General features: G+C 42.4%; 1 protein-coding gene and 1 non-coding gene across 2 annotated transcripts in view; one reads left to right on the top strand and one right to left on the bottom strand.

Annotated features, from left to right (window-relative positions):
* bmpr1ba (bone morphogenetic protein receptor, type IBa) overlaps positions 1-18,081 on the bottom strand; it is a 504,629-nt gene that overhangs the window by 459,989 nt on the left and 26,559 nt on the right. The gene's annotated exons all lie outside the window — the stretch shown is intronic.
* trnaa-cgc (transfer RNA alanine (anticodon CGC)) lies at positions 14,099-14,171 on the top strand. Its single transcript has one exon. It is a non-coding gene; the product is annotated as a tRNA-Ala (tRNA).

Here is an 18,081-nt window from a genome sequence, read left to right as displayed (position 1 = left end):
AACCCTTCCTATTCATATACCCATCCAAATGCCTCTTAAATGTTGCAATTGTACCAGCTTACACCACTTCCTCTGGCAGCTCATTCCATACACGTACCACCCTCTGCGTGAAAAGGTTGCCCCTTAGGTCTCTTTTATATCTTTCCCCTCCCACCCTAAACCTATGCCCTCTAGTTCTGGACTCCCCTGCCCCAGGGAAAAGACTTTGCCTCAGGTTTTTTGGAAAGCTGAGTTACCAGACACACATGAAAACTCACAGCAGAATTGGTATCAGATGCACATCAGCTCCTCAGGCTGTTGCAGTAAACTGTTATATTTAAGAACTGCCTTACAGTTTGCAAGTAGCTCAATCCATTGTACAATGACTTACAACTTTGTACATTTTGCGGCTAATTAAAGCTGGCAACACCTTTTAAAAAAACTAAAGGTTTCTCTACATTTAGATAATAACTGTAAAGACTTTGCAGTATTGTTCAGCACTGAAATGTGTTTACAGTTTTAATACTCTAGGTCAGCAAAACTCTTTGTATACGATACAGCACAGTAGCACTCAAGAGGTGGCAACCATTAATTCATTGGGTTTAACATGCTCCTACAAATTCTGAGACAGAGAGAACAAATGTTTGTGGTTATTTTTTCTGTTTGCAGCTTAGAAATTCTTAAACAAGTCCTATTCATTACCTTCCTCCATCAGATTTCCTGAGGTTTTCCTGCCAACCTAATATATACAGCCCTTTTCCACGTAGCTGGGATTCCACACATGGTGTCTATATCCAGACATGGCTACTCTTTCCAGATGAACTAACGTGAACAAAACTCTTTTCTTAAAAAAAAAGGAGCAGAGCACATTTATCAAGTCTGGTAGATTCCCTAGGGCCAATACATAATTTGCACACAATCAGAGATTAAACTAACAGCTATCATTAAGCCTGCAAATTTCAAGAAAGATAATGTTACTGAAGGATGCAAAATGCGACATTTTTCAAGCCTCACATAGTGTTTTTACCTTGAGTAGAGCAGTCAGATGGACTGTATGAAATGTTCAATATTAAATAACTTATTGTAGCAACATTTTACGACATGGCTGATTCATCCAAACCAGATGTGGAATATTTTAACATGCTTGTTTTTCTTAAACTATACCTGTAATGCATAGCATGAGGTTTTCAGAATGATCCAGACTTAATGTCTTAGCGAGCCCAGTCATCTTGATCTGAAGTCGGGCGGAAAGAAGAAAAAAGAATTACCAACAAATGTGGTCAGCAAAACGAAACGCCTGGAATTACTGGAACTAACCATGGTGGTCGCCCTGGATGGATCCCTAGAACATCAGGGAAACAGATGCTTTGAGCAGGCAGACCGCAGTATGCCCACTGTGGAAACAAGACAGTTTGTCCCTGCTGGGAGACCTGTGGTTTCTCAAAATCTGTTCTTCGTTGGACCAGAATGGTAAAAAGCACAGATTTGTTAGTTCACCATAGCAACAGACACCTTGGATATACTAGGGGCTAAAGCTCAACAAAAATTGTATGACATGAAAGAGTCAGGCAAGTTTTGGGCTATGTCCACCACATCAATAAATGTCCGTGATTAAACATACCAAAGGGTGAAGGGCTCCTTTGACAGTCACCTAACAAACCCATGGTCACTAACATTTAGAGGGACAAGTGCAGCAAATACATGGAAACACCATCCCCTGCAGGTTCCCCTCCAAGCCTCTCACCATCCTGACTTGTAAACATCCTAATATTCCTTCAGTGTTGCCAATGTTATTGGGGTCTACCTACACCACATGGACTGCAATGGTTCAAGAAGGCAGGTCATCACCATCCTCTTAAAGGGCAACTGAAATGGGTAATGAATGGCTAGGAAAGACCATGACCCTGAAGGAATGAAAAGAAGTCTAATATGAGCTTTTGTGGGCTCAGTTTAAAAGCCTGTTATGGATGAGGTGAGCTGCAATGAGGTATCATTGTCTCATTCATGCAGAAAGGTACTTCCAATGTTCTCATGACCTTAAAGATTTGTACTAAGTTACTTGCTGCTTCATAAAAATACATCAACTTGTGTTTTACAAAAGAAATTCCCAGAAATAGTCATACCATCATAAAGCATAGAGAAAAACAATTAATCCCACTACTCTCCTTTTTCTCGGGAGCCACGTAAATGTTTCCTTTCCATTTACCCAATTCCTTTTGGAAAATTATTGTTAAATTTTGTTCCACTGCCCTTTGTGCAGCACACTCCCTACTGCAAAAACTCACTGTGTTAAAAATGTCACTACAGCCTCCCTCGACATTTTTACCAATTATCCTGAAACTCTGAACTTGCTTCATCCTCTTGCCAGTATTAACTAATTCCAAAAGTTGCATTTATTCCTTGTTAAGTTGTCAGTCAGCAAAATTCTCAGAACATAATACCATAATAGTTAAGAAAGTGGAAAAATGAACAAAACAAATGAATTGTTTCATCAACCTACACACTTCTTGAACAGAACAGCACAACCAAAATGATTTTGTTCAAACTCTGAAAAAGTACTGATTTGTCCAAACAAGTGTTGGGGCCAAATGAAATTAAATAAAAGTGAATTAAATCTTCAATCTACTCAAAGATTCAGAACACACCAACTCTATTGTTTAAACTGCTGCACTGAAGTTTATCACATTTAAAGTTTCAGCCCTCTATTCATATATTGCTGCATAAAGTTGACAGATTGATTTCAATGCTAAGTGTTTGATATCCTTCCTGGCTAAAGCCTTGAGTTAATAAAAACTTACTGATACAACGCCATAGTTAACCTCTGTACAAAGTTCCATCTCATAACTGTCACCTATTTTATGTTGATTTCAATGTAGCCCAAGTGTCTATTAATTGAAAAATAAATTAAATGAAAATTAGATTCTCACCTTTGGGATGAAAAATAAACTGCATTTACACATGGTCACAGGACGTCTCAAAGTGCTTCGCAGCTGAGCATTAGGCACTGTCATAATGTTGAAAATGCAATGGGTAATCTGTACACAGCCAGCTCTGACACACAATAATGGGGTCACAATCAGATAATCTGGGGCTGGGGTGGGGTGCAAATGTCAAACAGTATGCAGGGGATAACACTCCTGCTTTTTCTTCAATATAATCAATGGGATCATTTACATCCACTTGAGAGAGTAGACACTGATTTAACATCTATCTCATCTGAAGTGTCAGAGAAATTGTTTATTTCCAGTCGGTTATGGCAGTTCCTATAGGCCACTGTCCAAATGGCTGTTTTGAACAGTTGATCATCAGCAGTATCAAGCTCAAGGCAGGGAGATTGATGAACCATTTTCCGTCTGTCTGGAATACAAAAAATCCATTTATCAATTTTTAACACTGACTGTCTGCTCATGCACTGCTTGGCCTTTTCTCTTTGTTTTCAACTGGTGGGGTGAATATATATTATATACATATGCTTATGTTATAGCGTCATTGTGCCATACCTCCAATAATATGCATTTCAGACCTTCACTTTTACCTTTTCCCTTTCAAAGATAAGATTTATGCTACAGGGAGCGCAGGGCAACTTGGGCCTGGCTTTAACATTCTGAGACCTGAATGTATTATCAGCATTCTGGCAACTCTTCACGTACTTCCAAAACACACAGACCTGTTCCTATTACACCAGGACACTGCGTACTGTTGTCATAGCAGAACTACTACCTCATTATATTGGGCAAGCAACAGCCACACAGCACAGATAGTGTGCATGTTACATTTGACAAGGCTGTCATGGAGGTTGCAAGGCTGAGCATATAGAGTGCACAAGCACCTTCTCTAGAATCCGCACTCTACATTATGTCCCACTCCATTGGCATACAAAGACTAGCACCTTATAGTTGGTGATTAATTGCTAAGAGGGTGCTGAACTAGAGGTGCCGCCCTGGCAAGTTAGATCATACAAATGCAACAATTAGCTAAGGGCCCATAATTCCTCTGGATGTCAGGCTTTTGAAACTCCATCACTAGATCTTTCCCAAATGCCAGGACCGTTTTTCTTATTTACTGCCCTACGCTTTGTTAAACTACTCTCTCTCATGAAGCACACACTGCAGTGTAGGGCACACTGACTTGATTAGCCTTCAATCAGCAAAAGTAACTTCTAATTTATCCACCATTGGCCGTTTTGCGTTCTGCTGTCCGCAAGTCTGGAATTCTGATCCTAAACCTTTCTGGTCTCCATCACACCTTCTCCCTCTTTAAGGGCATCCATAAAATCATAAGACCTTAAGACCATAAGACATAGGAGTGAAGGTAAGGCCATTTGGCGCATCGAGTCCACTCCATCATTCAATCACGGCTGATGAGCATTTCAACTCCACTTACCCACATTCTCCCCGTAGCCCTTAATTCCTTGTGACATCAATAATTTATCGATCTCTGCCTCGAAGACATTTAGTGTCCCGGCCTCCACTGCACTCTGCGGCAATGAATTCCACAGGCCCACCACTCTCTGGCTGAAGAAATGTCTCCTCATTTCTATTCTGAAATTACCCCCTCTAATTCTAAGGCTGTGTCCATGGGTCCTAGTCTCCTCACCCAATGGAAACAACTTCCTAGCATCCACCCTTTCCAAGCCATGTATTATCTTGTAATACATGGATAAATCAAACTCTTTGGCCAGAGGTCAATGCTTTACAATGCTTAGTGCCAAATTTTGAATCAGACTCTCTCCATGTAATACCTTGGGACATTTTATTATGTTAAAGGCACTACTTAGATGCAAGTCAATGTTGTTTTTGATAAAATGGAATAGGGAAGAGCAAATAAAAATTATTATAGAAGAGAAGACCAGACAGACTTTTCTTCCTCATGGTTGTGTTTCCTCATTAAACTCATTCCAGCCCCTGAACCAAGTGGGAAATGGTGAGCAGATCGGGAAAATTATGAGAGCAGGGGGTCTCCTGACGTCCCATTTCTCAACCAAGATCTGAAAGCCAATGATTCTGACTCATGAGCAGCAAGAGACTTATTTGCATGTATTCAGATACTCCCAGTGGCTCTGACCTCCATAATTATGAAGTGCTTTGAGAGGTTAGTCTTGGCTCACATCAACTCTAGCCTCCCAGTCTGCCTCAATCCCTTGCAATTTGCTGACCAACACAACAGGTCCACAGCAGACACCATCTCCCTAGCCCTACACTCATCCCTGGAACATGTGGACAGTAAGGATACCTACATCAGGCTTCTACTCATTGACTGCAGCTTGGCCTTCGACAATATAATCCCCTCCAGACTAATCTCCAAACTCCAAGACCTAGGTCTTGGCTCTGCCTCTGCAACTGGATTCTCAGCTTCCTGACCCACAGACCACATTCAATGAAGGTAGACAACAATACCTCTCCACAATTATCCTCAACACCACCACCACGCAAGGATGCACACTCAGTCACCTACTGCACTCCCTGTACCCTCACAACTGTGTCACCAAATTCTGTCTGAACGCCATCTACAAGTTCACTTATGACACCACCAGGATAGGCCGGATATCAAACAATGACAAGCCAGAGTACAGGAAAGAGATGGAATGCTTGATGGTGTAATAATAACAATCTCTCCCTTAATATCAGCAGAACTAAAGAATTCATCTTTGACTTCGGGAAGAAAGGAGAAGCACACGCTTGTATCTACATCAACAGTGCTCAGGTGGAGATGGTCGAGAGTGCTAAGTTCCTCAGAGTGCTGATAGCCAGCAATCTGTCTGTGTCCACCCACATACATGTGACAATCAAGGTGACATAACAATGTCTCTCCTTCCTCAGGAGGCTTCGGAAATTCAGCAGTTCTATAAGAACCCTCACCAAATTTTACAGACGCACCATTGAAAGCATCCTATCCAGGTGCGTCATGGCTTGGTAAGGTAACTGCTCTGCCCAAGACTGTTAGAAACTACAGAAAGCCCAGTCCATCACACAAGCCAACGTCTCATCCATGGACTCCATCTACACTTCTTGTTGCTGCATAGAGGCAAACAACATCATCAACAACCCCTCACACCCCAGTCATAACCTCTTCCACTTCTTCCGTCAGGCAGAAGATACAGAATCTTGAACACATGCACCAACAGATTCAAGAACAGCTTCTTCCCTGCTGTTATTATATTGCTGAATGGACCTCTCACATTTCAAATCTAATGTTGATCTTGCTTTGTGCACCTCCTGTGCAGTGTAACCCTGTATGCCTCGCTCTGTTTAAACATGATATGATCTGTATGCCCTTGTATGTTATGGTCTGTCTGTGCTGCACGTAAAACAAAACTTTTCACTACGCTTAGGTACATGTGATAACAATAAATCAAATCAAATCCATTCTTGTCTCACTGATCATTGAGGTCCCATTCTCCCACCTGCCAGATCGAAACCAGACAGTGACAATTCCCAACATAAAGGTCAAAACAGTTATCCGGTGAGTCCAAATGACCATTTGCTCACTGGCCCTCCATAAGTCACCAACATCTCAGGTCACAGTCCATGGGCAGCAACCTCACACACTTCCCAATGGACAAAGCAAGGTGCCAATTTGCCTCAGCCCACCATGGCAGGGGTCAATCCACAGGCACCATGTGGGACAGCAGTGGACTGCCGCAATGATCAGATACATAGTGGAGTCTTAAAGGCAGCAAGTGAGCCAGGAATCCTTGAAGATTCTACCAACACAAGTGGGAGAATACAATGAGAGGGAGGCCACTGGGAAATAGTGTACCAGTAATGAAGTGGGTCTGCGAAGATAGCATAGAGAGAAACCCATCACTCAACTCACCAAATTTGACACTTAGCTAATTTGTTGTAAAGTTTCACTGCATAAAAGTTAAATTGCTCTGTGCTATGAATATCTTACAGGATAAAAGGTAAAGAAAAAATGATCCAATATGTGTTGCAACTGCTGTCATTATGTTGGCAGTCTAAAATCTTAAAACATCTTTGCCATCAAATCATTACTTCTCTTTTTAAGGCTGTGCATTTGTGTTTCTGTGGATCTCAACATGCACAGAAGTTCTTGGTGAACATATCACCTGGCTATCTAGCAGACACACAATTGAGAGGAGCATTAATAACCATCTCCCAACTATAAAGGTGCAAGACAAAAATGTATTTCAGTAAGGTGATTGGTGTTCAGCTCCCAAAAACAGTTAAAAGATGAAAAGGCTACATTATCCAGAAATTTCACTGTGGTCTGTTACCTTGGCTGCTGGTAGTGATGCATTAAAATGTTTTCATTTATATAACACCTACCATGACCAGGAGTCACAATACAATTTTACAGCCAATGAAGTACTTTTGAAGCATCGACGCACAGCATGGTTCCACAAACAGCAATCAACAGATCATCAGTTTTTCTGATGCTGATGAAGGGGTGAATTTTGAGGAGAATCTGAGGACTACTTCCCTGCACTCCTTCACTGTGGCACCACAACTCTTTCACAGAGAGCTGACGATCCTCCAGTTTAGCATTACATCCGAAAGATGTACTGCCAGTAAGACCACAATCCCTCACTACGGCACTGGAATGGCAGCCTTGATTTTTATCCTGAACTGGGAGTTAGAAAAGAACCTTGTGACTCAGAAAGCCACCAACGAGGTCACTGATGAAAGTCATTCTGTCTAAAGTTATAAGTTTCTAGGTTCTAAGTTTGAAAAGCCATACTGATGCTAAGACGAGACCACCGCAAAGTTTTCCCTGCTTGGATTTTTTGATTTTGAAATTCCTGCTTCAGTCTTGATAGTCAGAAATTGTGTAACTATGACACAAGTTACTGTCATGACCCTTCCATATGTGCAGAGATTCCTCCAACATTTCCAAAGGGATAAAATTTGTCGAGCTTACATCTTGAGTTTCAGCGCACATGAAGGTGAGCAGTGTTGCTTTTCCGAAAGGAGCGTGGGAGACCAACTACTGCTTTGGAACAAAGGGTCCAAATGGGTTAGAAAAGTAAAGAAAAAAATCACTGAAAATGGTAATTAACGGAAATGGTAACCAAGTGACATCATCACTGTACTGGCCAGCACATCAAATGCTAAAAATACAGAGGATGTTAAAACCAATTTGAATCAATATAAGCTCATCTTTCCAAAATCCAATGTGAAAATCATAAGAAACCTCCTAACTTAAAACAAGGTGAGTTAAACCTGCTCTGACAAGGTCAGATGAAAAGCAAAGAGGTGTTAAAGGAGAAGCTAGATGCTAAAGTGACAGAAATAGAGGTAGGTGCTGTAGAATGAGATAAGTTATGGTAGCGGGAGGACTGTGTTGTGTATAAACTCCAGTATGGACTAGTTGAGCCACTGGGTCTGTTTCTGTGCTGTATATACATATAATATATAAGGTTTTTCACAATTAGAATGAATTGCGTTAGGGAAGAAAGAGTGACAAACACTTTGACATGGAGAAAAAAACAATAATTGACAAAGAAAATGGCAGGATTGGTTAGGATTATAATGACAATGAAAAGTGTATCTACTTGTGATTCAGAGTTTGCCTGAGTGAGATGGTAAGAACATCATCAAAATAGATTCATTATCAGTTCTGAAGAAAAGTCATATTGGAGTCAAAACATTAACTCTTTCTCTCGACACAGATGCTGCCAGACCTGCTGGGTTTGGTCAGCACTTTCTGTTTTTAATTATTATTTAAATAGATTATCTAATTATCACTGACTCGCTGTTTGTAGAAATACATTGTGTTCAAATTGGCAGCCATGTTTTCTACATTGAAGTAGCAAGTGCACTTCAGGTTAATACCACCTTGGGATGTCCTGAATATGTGATTGTGCTAAATAAATGCAAGTTATTTCTTGCTTTCTACCCATTCATTTGTGCTATTGAAACTGAAAAAAGTGCAAACAAAATGTCATGGGTACATGAGTGAGCAAATAGTCATCTTAATTAACAAGCGTAATAATAAATCAAATGACAACTGAGCCAGCAAACCCTAAAGAGCTTTCTCACTATATAATTTCATTTAAACCTTGACAAGATAGAAACAAATGTGAATTCTCTTATCCTCACAGCAGTTGCATGGAAGCCTCATTTTTCCAGATATGAACTTTTTAAAAAATTTCTTTGACCACAATCAGACCCATTGTATCATGTCACCATCATCTATCCACCTCTGCTTATAATCAAAAAAAAAATACCTAACATTAGGTTGGTGCTTTGAGCTGTAAGACCTCAACAATACATAGTTGAGCACTGCTTATAGCATCTGATTCAACCCATTGTTGTACTCATAATGGATTCAGACTGATAGAAATTTGGCTGCAAAAATGGGTTAGACATTTTCGCCGCTTTGAACAAATTTCCCTCCAGATGCAAACTACCTAATTGCTGGCTTTCCAACTATCACTGACATATGGAAAATCTAATCTGATTGGCATATATTTCGTTGCGCGCAAAACAGTGATTTTCATTAATTTTCCTGACTTCCCAAATTTCAGTCAGACAGCGCTAACAGTTTTTGATACGGAGTAATGATATTTTTCCAGTTGGTTCTGGATAGCCTTTGTAAATCTTTCCACATACTTAGTGCTAAATTTAAGAAGGAGTATTTATACAAAGTTGCAAGCTTAATTTACTCCAATTAAGTTAAACAAAAATATTTTTGCGTTTGGATGACAGGCCACCATTTTTAAACATTTCCGATAAATAGTTTACCACAGTTGACTTAAAGCCATGGTCTAGTGGCTTTATTGGTAATGGTAGCATAACACAATACATTAAGTCCAGAAGTCAATTGCGTGGAAATGTCAAATGGGAGGAAATCTTTGAGCAAAGCCAAGCACTCCCTTGACGTCATCAGCTTTGTCCCATACCTTGGCAATGGAAACACACAAGACACAGTATGTGGATAAGTAAAGCAATTTTATTACTGCTTTATAATATTTAAGCGATGCTTTATATTTTGGGTAAATATTTACACATGATTAGACATTGTTCAGATTGTAATCCAGAAAATTCAGAAAAGTTGATTGTGAGCTGGAGAAGTGAGAGTGTACCACTTTGAGCATATATCTGTGATGGTGTCTCATCTCATCGGTATTTCAATTCCAGTCGATACACAACAGAGACCACAGAGTCAATCCTGCGACACAGAAAGAGGCCATTCCATCCACAGCTTTGTGCGGATTCTTTGAAAATGCTGTCAAATCAGTCCTTGTAATATGTTCTTTGCTCATGTCCTTGAAATTATTAAAACTGTGTCATGTGATGTTTTTTATTTATTCATGGGATGTCGGCCTCACTAGCCAGACAGCACTTATAGCCCATCCCTCATTGTCCGGAGGGCAGTTAAGAATCAACTACATTGCTGTGGGTCTGGAGTCACATGTAGGCCAGACCAGGTCATGATGGCAGATTTCCTTCTCTGAAGGATTTGAGTGAACCAGATGGGCTTTTCCCCAACAATCAACAATGGATTCATTGGACTTACACTTCCACATGTTTTTTATTGAGTTCAGATTTCACCATCTGCCATGGCAGGATTCAAAACTGGGTCCCCACAACATTATCTGGGTCTCTAGATTAACAGTCCAGCCGTAATATCGCTGGGCTATCCCCTTCCCTACAATATTAACTCATGTAATATATATCACAGTGACTGAGAGCGATTATGAAGTTTATGAACAACTAACTACTACCGAATATGACATCTCAATCTTGTGCATATCGTGTGGGCACAATGCTGAAGGATATTGCTATTAGCTCATCAACTGTCAGATTGTCTGTATCGTACTGCCCAGACTGACTGCTGACAAGAGCGTCATATGTCAAGGTGACACCTTGCCTCCAGCCCAGATTCTCACTTCGTCCAAAGCTTGTCAGCAACATTGCTAAAGACGTATCGTGTATAACAGTTAAGTCTTTCCTGTTGTTATGTCACATCCAACATTTTATATTGCTGCTAAACATGAGCATTAATTCCTGCTGTTTCTATCAATTACTCATTCATTCATGGGTGGGCATGAGGAGGAGAGGGAAGGGTACCCTCAGCAATTCCTGATGAAGGGCTTTTGTCCGAGACGTTGATTTTCCTGCTCCTCCGATGCTGCCTGATCTGCTGTGCATTTCCAGCACCACTCTAATCTTGACCCTGATCTTCAGCATCTGCAGTCCTCGCTTTCACCGACCCTCAGCAATTGCCTATTCTTGTAGTTGTCAACTGAATGGCCCCTTGATTGTGACAGAGCTCTGGATGCCAAATTAATAGGTTATTTTTCACATTACGGCAACTATGCAACTAAATGATTTTTTTTAAAAAGTGATCATTTTGTAACTTAAACTTAAAAAGATAATCATTGGCATCAAGAAAATCCCAGAGCTACCAAAATAAACTAGAACCTAACAGGGATGTCATTGCTTCTGCAGGAAGACAATCACACAGGCTATTTCAGAATAACAGAATGTGAAGTCACAGGAACAATTCAGGGTCAGGTAGCAATTCCGTCAAAAGTACTGATTATATGTGAATGATATTAATACAAAATAGCAATAAAAGCTTTCTTTCCATTTCAAGATTTAAAGAAGGTTGCATAGGAATGCTTCATTCTACAGTTTTAAAATATTCTAGAGGGCAGTTTCCACTTGCAAATGTGGAATTTTAAGCACTAGTCAAAATTTAAAGACGTTAGACACCAAAAATTAAAAGTTGTTGAAGATTGCTGTCTATACTGTTTCAAACATCTTACAAGATAGAAGAATCAGGGATACAAGAATGCTCAAGGTTGATCATGGGAAACTCAACAGGTAGCACACTCAACTTTCAGTCAGGTTTTGTGAGTTGAAGCCACAGTCCAGGGACTTGAGCACAAAAGCTGACATTCTCCCAGTGCCGTACTGGCGGGGTGCAGCACTGTTGAAGGTGCCCTCTTCCAAATAAGACTTACTGAAGCTCAGTCGGCATTCACAACTGGATATATTTCATGCCATCATTCCAAATTTGAAGCGAGAGATCTCGCATTGTCGAGGCCAATATTTATTCCCCAACTAATCCACAAAATTACCTGGAGTCACCGCTCTGCCTTTTATAAGAGCTTGCTTTGTACAATTGGAGTGTTGCGTTCCTTAAATTACATAAATGTACTTTCTTTCAACTTTTAACCATGCAGCTGCGAATGGGAGTTCCTCTAATTGTTATCTCAACTTCAGAATGATATTTCCCCAGATGGCCACTGCTACTACCTTGTGGTATTTGCCACCTCTATTGCATGTGGTACTGGACAAGGAGCGTGTAAAATGGTTACAAAACCTCTTTCATCTTTGCTTTGGCTTGGGCCTATAAAGAAGTTAGTGGCCACAACACACCACTGTGGCAAATCTACAGGAGTGGCTTTATTCTTGGATAACAAGGTTTGTTGCATGATAGTAATAGGTACAAGTAAATTTGGTCAGGAGTAATTGCAAGGACCTCAGGGAGCTGGTACAGATGCATCTGCTCCCTCTGAAAGCAAGACCAGAACACCTTGGATGGTACTATTGTAACATGAACTTTAACCCTTACAAAACCATTAAACAAAGACCGCAGGCCAGTGGAAATAAATGGAAGTTTGTATGTTCTCAATTATTTAGGGCTACTAAGATGGTGATTATCAATTATGTATTTGATTAAAATATAACTTCAATTCTGAAAGAAATCAAAAGGTGTCAAAATTGGGAGTAACAAAGGCTGTGGGTGAAGTTTTCCTAAGTTCAGTTAAAGTGTTTTCTTGAGTGAGATTTAGGGTGTCTGGTCTGAGATGACTCAGAACAGCCTTTCTCACACAATCTTCAACTATTCACCGCAATACATATGGAGAATCTTGTATGCTGCAGTGGCAATGTCCTCTAACCCAGAAGGCCTGGGTTCAAGACCCACCTGCAGCAGAGGTGTGTAAAGAGAGCTCTGATTGGGTTGATATAAGAAAATATCTGCAGCTAGCATCTTGGGTGCCTTCCTTTGAGAATCAGTCAGTAAGAGACGTGGAGATGGTGCAGAGCCTCTGGGATTCATGCCATTGGCTTCACACTTTAAGGCCAGTTGCACCCCCTTTCAGACACTGGAAGCCAGGAACTGACTCTCACACTGTGGTTTTCCACTGAGGACATAGCCCAGCAGAAAGGAAAGCTCCTGCTCTGCTTCCTAAACCAGGCCCTGGAAACCCTTGTGGATGAGGTGGTGGACAGAATGACAGTCTTTTTCCTGAGGCCACACTATCTGACTAAATTACAGCCTGTGTCAGTATTGTGCCCTGGGTGGAAAGGGCTGCCCAGCATGCAGGAGAAGGTGAAAAAACCTCTGAGCTCTAAAAGGCTCAATGTTATCTTCTCCTTGAAATGTGGAAATCTTGCTCCATTCTTCTCTCTGCTACTCGCAGGGCCACCACTCAGCCGAACCCACCACTGCATGCACCTCTCAAAATACACTACCATTCTCACATGTAACCCCCACCTCAGCTCACAAACATCTATCCCTTCCTGCCCTCCGCACTTCCCACTCATCCAAATCTCTCATCATCTCTCTTGCTCCTAAGTCACCACGAACTGCTCTTCTATTCATTTGCAGCATACTCGATCTTTCTTTTTGCAGGAAGTAGCCCAACCACACTTCCCCCAGACTAATCTCAACGGCTCTCTGACTGACCTATCTGTAACCTCAAGCTAGCTTGCTCCTGACCTACAGGACTGACCAATGGCCAAGTCCCTGGATTGCAAGGACACATACCTTGGACTCTGATAGCAGCAAATACTTGACTGACCCCTGGAATGGAATTGGACCAGCCCCAGCGCCGAATGTGACAACATCTTCAAAATGATTATCGACTCTACTTAGAGAGCAGTAGGGGCGTGGAATGCCCCGCCTGCAACAGTGGTAGACTCACCAACTTTAAGGCCATTTAAATGGTCATTGGATAAACATATAGATGAAAATGGAAAAGTTGAGGATAGATAGGCTTCAGATTGGTTCAACAGGTCAGCGCAACATCGAGGGCTGAAGGGCCTGTACTACATTGTAATGTTCTATGTTCTATCACCCCAGTAAAGACTGCTTCCCTTTGGCTTTCACACAGAGTAGCTTGCTTGAAGCAGATGCCGGGGGATTAGCTCAAATGGTAGAGCGCTCGCTTCGCATGCGAGAGGTAGTGGGATCGATACCCGCATTCTCCACTTCCTTTGTGGGCGGCACGGTGGCACAGTGGTTAGCACTGCTGCCTCACAGTGCCAGAGATCCGGCTTCAATTCCCGCCTCAGGTGACTGTCTGTGTGGAGTTTGCACGTTCTCCCTGTGTCTGCATGGGTTTCCTCCGGGTGCTCCGGTTTCCTCCCACAGTCCAAAGATGTGCAGGTCAGCTGAATTGGCCTAGTGTTAGGTAAGGGGTAAACATAGGGGTATGGGTGGGTTGTGCTTTGGCGGATCGGTGTGGACTTCTTGGGCCAAAGGGCCTGATTCCACACTGTAAGTAATCTAATCAGTGGTTTTGCTATGTAAACCCGCTTCCTGTGTAACAGCATGGAGCCACACAGTGACATATCCACTACCCGCCTTTACTGTCCAATGCTCACCATCACAAGCTGTCTTCCTCTGCCTCCACACTAACAGGAACGCAACCACAGAGGCTGTGAGCCTGTAGCTGAGCAATGAAGAACCTGTGCACTAAAGAAACAAGCTAAGAGCTCTACAAAACTCTGGCTAGGCTCCAGCTGGAGTGCAGCTCTGGTCGCCTCGATAGAGGAAGGAAGCAGTTGAACTGAAAGGGATGCAGAGGAGATTGATCAGGTTGTTGCCTGGGATGGAGCAGCTCAGTGCTGAAGAGAGGCTGGATCAGCTCGGGTTGTTTTCCTCAGAGGAGAGAAGGCTGAGGGGGAAGTCTGATTGAGGTGTATAAGATTATGAGGGGCATGGCCAGGGTGGATGGGAAGCAACTGTTCCCCTTGGTTGAAGGGTCAGAGGCTTAGAAAGGTTTTGAGGAGAAAAGGCTTTTACCCAGAGAGTGATGGGGTTGGAATGCACTGCCTGGGAAGATAGTTGAGGTGGGAACCATCACAGCCTTTAAAAAGGATGAGCACTTGAAAGTTCATAACATTCAAGGCTCAATTGCTAGAAAGTGGCATTTCCACAGGTTGGTGCAGATTTGATAGGCCAAAGGGCCTCTTCTGAGCTACATGCCTCTATGACTGTGACGCATCCACTACAGATCTATGTGTGTCTCTGCAAGCAAGTCCCGGAGCTCCAAAGTGTTGAAGGGCTGATTTGGTGTGAGAAATGGTCCAAGAGCAAGGAGGATGATGTGGTGAGGATGGTGAGTTGTCGATGCCAACTGTCACAGACAAGGGGTCGAGGAGGATGGTCAACGTGGAGAGTACAGATTCACTGTTGCGAAGTAGCAGTCAGACGACTGGATGGAACAGCAAGTCAGCTGCTCTCTTTGAAAGTGTTCAAATTCCCAACGGGGGGAAATCACACGTCAGGAGATGGTACTATCTAGTTTCTTGGTGAGAGAGGGCAGACTTAGAAATGGGATTTAATTGGAGCCTTAATGAGATGAAAATACATGGCAAGGTTGTGACGTCACCATTCAAGACAAAAAAACTAGAATCATTTTTCTCAACAATGAAATTCTGATTGTTTCATTCTCGTTGTTGTGGTTCTGTTCGCCGAGCTGGGAATTTGTGTTGCAGACATTTCGTCCCCTGTCTAGGTGACATCCTCAGTGCTTGGGAGCCTCCTGTGAAGTGCTTCTGTGATCTTTCCTCCGGCATTTGTAGTGGTTTGAATCTGCCGCTTCCGGTTGTCAGTTCCAGCTGTCCGCTGCAGTGGTCGGTATATTGGGTCCAGGTCGATGTGCTTATTGATTGAATCTGTGAATGAGTGCCATGCCTTTAGGAATTCCCTGGCTGTTCTCTGTTTGGCTTGTCCTATAATAGTAGCGTTGTCCCAGTCGAATTCATGTTGCTTGTCATCTGCGTGTGTGGCTACTAAGGATAGCTGGTCATGTCGAGCACCCGAACTACAAATCTTCTCACAAACTTTGTTTCATTCTCTCCCATATTTTCCACCATTCTCACTGTTGCTCAGGCCACATCAGAGTGGGAAAAATTACATGCAGTATATTTCATTAAACAAACATTTCAAAGGCTGAAATAACTGTGATAGCTACTCCAACAATCTAATTCATAACCAAAATGTAAAAAAACGTGAAACAATGCAGTCATATAATAACGTGGGCTTCACTCCACATAAATCATTTTAAGTGAATTATAGGATTCAGCTTAGCCAGTGTTGAGGTCAAACACATTATTCTATTGAGGAGTTTACATCATGGGAGAAAAACCAACTGTATAACAGTGAGTAGCTAACTGTTAATCGTTGGAACAAACTCTCTCCAAATCGCTTCCTTGACAGTAATGTGGCTTTGCTTCCTTTGCTCTTTGAATGGGATGTGGCTGTTATTGAGAAACATTAGTGCTTGCTGCCCATCCCTAATTGTCCCTGAATTACTTGGCTACTTGAGAGGGCAGTTTATAGTCAATGCCACTGCTATGGTTCTGGAGTCACATGTAGGACACCAGGTAAGGATGGCAGCTTCCTTAGAAAGGGTTTTTAATGGCAGTTCATGATCATTCTCACTGTCATTATGATTAGATTAGATTCCCTACAGTGCAGAAACAGGCCCTTCAGCCCAAACAGTCCACACCGACCCTCTGAAGAGTAACCCACTCAGACCCATTTCCCTCTGATTAATGTACCTAACACTATGGGCAATTTAGAATGGCCAATTCACCTGACCTGCACATCTTTGGACTGTGGGAGGAAACCGGAGCACCCGGAGGAAACCCACGCAGACACAGGGAGAATGTGCAAACGCTACACAGACAGTTGCCTAAGGCTGGAATCGAACCTGGGACCCTGGTGCTGTGAGGCAGCAGTGCTAACCACCGAGCCACAGTGCCACAAGGACCATTAAATGTTAGAGGAAGCAAAATGACAGGTACTCAATGGAACAGTTTTGTTTAAAAAAACTAAGTTTGTTTAATACTCAATCAACTATTATTGAGACATGCTTTGTGCAATAGATATAGTATTTCATAGAATCCCTACAGTGTGGAAGCAGGCTATCTGGCCCATTAAGTGCATGCTGACACTCCAAAAAGCATCCACCTAGACCTATTCCCCATCCTCCCACCTTATCCCTGAAACCCTGCATTTCCCATGACTAACCCAACTAGCCTGCACATCCCTGGACACTTTGGGCAATTTACCATGGCCAATCCACCCTAACCTTCACACCTTTACATTCCTCAGATAGAGCTGGGATTCGATCCCATTCCCCTAGAGCATCAGGATGACTAGCCCTGTGACATTACTATCAAGTCATCATCGAGCCTTGAAATATTTCACTTCTATAATAAATATTTACAGCCTCATCTTAGTGCAAACCTTCGAGGCCAGATGTTGCTGTTTAAAAATTCAACCTGTGCACATTGAAAGCAGATTTGGTGATTTCTCGTCAGCCCACTCATAAAATCCTAATTGGGGCCCATCTGACATTTATTATTGCTGTCTACTCCCCAGTACGCCACCACACTACAGAGGGGGAGAGAGAGACAGAGAGAGAGAGAGAGAGAGAGAGAGAAAGAGAGAGATTGGGAGTGAGAGAGGGGGGAGAGAGAGATAGAGACAAAGAGAGAAGGATAGGGGGGAGAGACAGAGAGGGGGAGGGGGGAGAGGGAGACGTAGAGGGAGAGTGAAGGGGGTGTGGGGGGGAGAGAGAGAGAGAGAGAGTGAGAACATGACAGAAGAAGGCAGCTCTTAACTCTCGCTATCCTGTAGCCCTGCTTATCTATATTGTGTGATGCTGCAAGGAGAGCTGCAGTCTTGCTCCCCGACCAGCTGAATAAACAGGAAGTCCATGCGGTTAGATGATTAAATCCAGCAGCTATCTTTAAGGGTTAAATTTCACCGTGGAATGTATTTGTCCATGAACTCACACTGAGCACTATTCACCCATCTTCAGCTGTGCTTGCTGACCTGCCTTCAGGCTCAAGAAAGTTCAAAACACAAACAAATAAGGGTCAC

The sequence above is a fragment of the Hemiscyllium ocellatum genome, chromosome 36 (genome assembly GCF_020745735.1).
Source record: "Hemiscyllium ocellatum isolate sHemOce1 chromosome 36, sHemOce1.pat.X.cur, whole genome shotgun sequence".
NCBI classification, from domain to species: Eukaryota; Metazoa; Chordata; class Chondrichthyes; order Orectolobiformes; family Hemiscylliidae; genus Hemiscyllium; species Hemiscyllium ocellatum.
Note: the sequence above shows the minus strand (reverse complement) of the source record. Positions and strands in the feature narration are given on the sequence as shown.